Below are 4,700 nucleotides of genomic sequence, written 5' to 3' on the forward strand. Positions count from 1 at the left end.
CTCCACAATAATAGGGTATGTCAAAGGGACACAGGAGCCCCCAGTGACCAAAGTTGGACAATCTGAGCTAAAAAAAAAAAAAAAAAAAAGGCCGAGCATGGTGGCTCATGCCTGTAATCCTAGCACTTTGGGAGGCCAGGGTGGGTGGATCACAAAGTCAGTAGATCAAGACCATCCTGCCTAACATGGTGAAACTCCGTCTGTACTAAAAAATACAGAAAAAAGTTAGCCAGGCGTGGTAGCAGGCACCTGTAGTCCCAGCTACTCGGGAGGCTGAGGCAGGAGAATGGTGTGAACCCAGGAGGCGGAGCTTGCAGTGAGCTGAGATCATGCCACTGCACTCCAGCCTGGGCAACAGAGCGAGACTCCATCTCAAAAAAAAAAAAAAAAAATACCTGAGACTGGGTAATTTATAGAGAAAAGAGATTTGATTCAGTCACGGTTCTGTAGGCTGTACTGGAAGCATAGTGGCTTCCACACCAAGGGAGTTCTCAGGAAACTTACAATGATGGTGGAAGGTGAAGGGGAAGCAGGCACATCTTACATGGCCAGAGCAGGAGGAAGAGGGAGAGGGGAAAGGTGTTATACACTTTTTAACAGAGCTCGTGAAAATGAACTCTATCATGGGAACAGCACTAGGGGGATGGTGCCAGATCATTCATGGGAAACCACCCCCACGATCCAATCACCTCCCACCAGGCCCTACCCCCAATATTGGGGATTACAATTTTTTTTTTTTTTTTTAGTGTAAAAATATGAACTTTTATTGTCCTGTCTTATTTTTGGGGAAAAAGGGTTCTACTTTCCATACTTCATGAGCCAGCAGTGGGTTTGAGTTACAATGTGTAGATCCCTTTTGGTTATAGTTGCAGAAGAAGCCATCAGGTTCTTGAGGCATCTCTTGTTGTTCTTTGACATCTCTTGGAAAGAAGCAAACTAGAAGATGGACCGATGATCTGAATTGCTTAGAATGAAAACATTTACAGTAGGAGCCTAGTTGGCATGCTATTAATGTTGAAATAATCATGCCTGTACTGGTCAGTGAGTTCAGTATGCTGGTTGGAATACCAGTTCCAGACTTTTAGGTGACACGCTTGAATTGAGTTCTCATCGTAGAGTCATGGCCTTGGCTTCATCAGCTGCGGTTATCTTCTTTGGTCTGAATACCTATCAGTCCTTACCAGCTGTAGCAGCCACTGCTTGGTCAAACTTTGCCATGAAGTCTGGCTCATGGAACTCCAGCTGCCTGACAAATTCATTGCATTCCTGCTCAGCCTAGCCTTGAGACCACTGATCCCAAAGACATAGGTGGCACTCAAAGATACAAGGCGGTCCATTTGCCCTGGACACACTAAGCTATACCAGACTATTTGGCAGTGGCTGTAATTTTCCTGGCACTGCCTTAGCTACCAGGTCCTGCAGGAAACATTCACACTGGGGACCTGACTAGTTGGCAAATCAGTGAAGAATACACTTCATCTCCTGGGAAGTGATGTAAGACACTGGAGAAAGGGAAGAACTAGTATCGTCTGGTACTGAGGGTAAAAGAGAAGGGAAAGATAGTGGCATCGAAAAGGAAGATGACTCCAGTGGCATCCTCCCCTTTTCTCTCAGAAGGCACCTGGAGATTGTCATAAGAGTCCTTAGACTCCAACTACTGCTGCAGCTTCCAGGGATTACAATTTGATACAAGATTTGGGTGGGGACACTAATCCAAACCATATCAGTCATGTGAATAGTATGTACCCTTAACGTGATGTGATGAAAATGTCACTTTGACTCTGTGATTTTCCTCCCCCAAGCCTTAATCTAACTGTGAGGGGAAAAATTACATAAATCCCAATCCCAATTGAGGGACATTCTATAAAATGCCTAACTTGTACTCCTCAACACTGTCAAGGCCAAAAAAAAAAAAAAAAACCACCAAGGAAAGTTTTAGAAATCATCAAAGCCCAGAGGAACCTAAGGAGACATGGTAAATAAATGTAATGTGGGATTCTGGATGAGATCCTGGAACAGAAGAAGGTAAAAACCAAAGACATCTGAACAAAGTAGGGACTTCAGTTTAAAATAATGTATCAATATTGGTTCATTAATTCTAACAAATGTATCATAATATATAAAATAATAGGGAACACTGGGTGTGGAGCATATGGCAACTCTCGGTATTATCATCACAATTTTTTCTACAAGCCTAAAACTATTTGAAAAGCTAAATTTTATTTTAAAAAATTGAACACAGCTTCAGGGACTGAGGGCACCAGAGCATAAAGTCCAACATATGTATAATTTGAGTCTCAGAAACAGAAGAAAGAGAGAACTAGGCAGAAAAACACTTGAAGAAATAATGGCTGAAATTTTCAAAATTTGGTGAAAGATATAAATTTACAGATTTAAAAATCTCAGTGTACTCTAATTAGTAAGAATACGAAGAAAACCATATCTATGCATAGCATAGTAAAACTGCTGAAAATGTGTATATGTATTGGCAGGTGGCAATTTATAACTTTGATGTTTATATAGAAAATAAGAAATACTAAAAATGATAAAAAGCAAGAAAATGAAAAGGAGGAAATAATCCAAGCACAAAAATTAATAAAATTGAGAAGAAATATACAATAAAGATCGAAGAGACTATATAAAAAAACCTCTGGCAAGACTGACAAAGTAAAAAAGGGAAGACACAAATACAAAACATTATAAATATAAAAGAACAATAGCCACAGATGTAACACACAGTACCACAAATAACTTTATGCAAAGCAAATTGAGTGCTTAAATGCAATGGACAATTTCCTATTAAAGTGTTATTTATTATCATTGAATCAAGAATAGAAAACTTAAATCGTTTATTGCATTTGAAGAATGGGGATCAGTACTTTAAAATATATTTACCTTCAAAACACCCATCCTACACAATTTTAGCAATGAGCTCTAACAGTCTGTCAGGTAACAATTTCAAACTTCCACAAACTCTTCCGGAAGCTAATAGATTAAGAAACACTCATCAATTCATTTCATGAAGCTACGAAGTCCTTGATGCAAAATAGACATGCACACCATGAGGAATGTAAGTTACACACCATTCTCATTCATTAATATAGATGCAGAAACAAAAATATTTGCAAACCATATGTGTGTATATATATATAAATGTATATAATCATTAAATTGATTATATCTCAGGAATACCAAGATGGTTCACATTAAAGGACCATCTGGTCATCAGCACATGCAGAAATCATTTGAAAACATTTAACAGTCATTTGTATTTTTAAAAAATTGGGAAAGAAGAAACAGAATGTTCTTAACTCGATAAAGGGATAAAAAACATACAAAATTATACAGCAAACACTATATTTAATAGGAAAATGTTAGAAGCAATCGATTTAAATTCAGGAAAAGGCAAGGGATCCAACAGCACAGTTTCCATTCAGCATTGTGCTGAAGACTAGCCAACCCTTTAAGAAAGGTAAAAAAAAAAAAAAAAAAAAAAAAAGTAAAAGGTTTGGAAAGGATAAAATAAAATTTGTAGAGTAAATTATCATAGATTAAGACAACATAAGAGACTCTTCAAATATTATAGTATAAGTTTTGCAAGGTTTCTGGATATAAAGGTCAAAGTTTTAAAATTATTCACTTTCTGTGCACCAGTCACAGATACTAGAAAATGAAATTTTAAAGGTTTGCGATACCTTAAGGGACATAAGAAGCATAAGAATAAATCTAACCAAATATGAGCATAGCATTTGTGAAGAAATGTTTAAAATCCTTTATTGAAAAAAGTTAGAGCTAAATTTAAATAAATGGAGATATATACCATGTACATAGATAAGAAGACTTAATATTATAATATAAGTTATCTATAAATTCAAAAATTAAATGTTATAATATATATTATATATTATATTATATAATATAAAATATAAAATATATAATATATAATATAAAATATATATTATAAGTTAATATTATAAGTTTTATTATATATTAATATTATATAATATAATTATAACATTATAATTTATAGAGAACTTATAATATTATAAGTTCTCTATAAATTAATTCATAAATTAAATGTACTTCCAATTAAAAACTTTATAGTATTTTGTGGAGCTTGACACATTGATTCTAAAAATTTATAGTGAAAAGCGAAGAGCCATGAAAATTAAGATGAGTTTAAAGAAGAGCAAGGTGGAGGGATTTGTTCTGGTAGGTATCCAGTCTTCTTATATGGCTACAGTAATCAAGATTGTATTTTCTGGCAGGTATAAAGAAATTAGTGAACAAAATTGAGAACCCAGAAACAGATCAATGCTTACACGAAACCTTACTGTGTAACAGAGTCGACAGTGCAGATCAGCAGGGAATAATAGGGTAATAATTTAATAAATGGTGCTAGGACAATTGGTAATGTAATGAAAAGAATCTGATCTCTATCTTGCACCACAAGCAAAAACTAAATTTTAGGGGGATTAAAAACCTAACATTAAAAAAGAAAAAATTGAAAGTGTTACAAGAAAATGTAGAATATTTTTTATGAATGCAGAATAAAGGAGGGCTTCTTGTTTTTTTTAACTTAATCCCAAATATGATAGTATAAAGGAGGGTTTCTTAAACAAGAAAAATAAAGCATCATCTATGAAAGAACTGATTGATTCAACTACAATAAAATTTAAAATTCTTATTAATCAAAAACA

General features: G+C 34.8%; 1 pseudogene; it reads right to left on the bottom strand.

Annotated features, from left to right (window-relative positions):
* Positions 1-515: 515 nt before the first annotated feature.
* LOC101019377 lies at positions 516-3,473 on the bottom strand (annotated as a pseudogene).
* Between the last annotated feature and the right edge of the window lie 1,227 nt (positions 3,474-4,700).

This window comes from Papio anubis, chromosome 13, assembly GCF_008728515.1.
Source record: "Papio anubis isolate 15944 chromosome 13, Panubis1.0, whole genome shotgun sequence".
NCBI classification, from domain to species: Eukaryota; Metazoa; Chordata; class Mammalia; order Primates; family Cercopithecidae; genus Papio; species Papio anubis.